Consider the following 517-nt stretch of genomic DNA (forward strand, 5'->3'; position numbering starts at 1 on the left):
TTTTACTGTGCTCCTTGTGAGGTTGGTATTACTTTTATTAGCATTATCATCATTTACATATTTTTTATAGTCATTAGCGCATGTTTATCAAAATAGTCATTCTTTTTTCCCTATAATCATTTTCCTATTACGGCATCTGTAGTCATCATTACAACAGGTAACACGATCATTGCACTGCCTTCATTACGATTATCTTACCAGTGTTCTCTATCAAAATGCCATTATTATTATTACTCAAGATAGCAGTAGCATTAGTATCGTTTTCATATGATCCACCATCACTGGTTGTTAGAGGCAGGTCTTCCTCTATCATTATCGTGATTTTCCATCCCTTTTCATTTTTTTTCACTGACATTATCGATATAGTCACCTTTGCTATCCTGTTACAAGTATTAATGCAATGTAACAACCATCTCTGTAACAACTTGTACCATGAATACAATTTAAAAAACAAGATTATTGGACCACTAGTTTTAAAACCGAGAAGATGGGAAAAAAAGGGAGAGAAAATTATATA

This window comes from Penaeus monodon, chromosome 30, assembly GCF_015228065.2.
Source record: "Penaeus monodon isolate SGIC_2016 chromosome 30, NSTDA_Pmon_1, whole genome shotgun sequence".
Lineage (NCBI taxonomy): Eukaryota > Metazoa > Arthropoda > Malacostraca > Decapoda > Penaeidae > Penaeus > Penaeus monodon.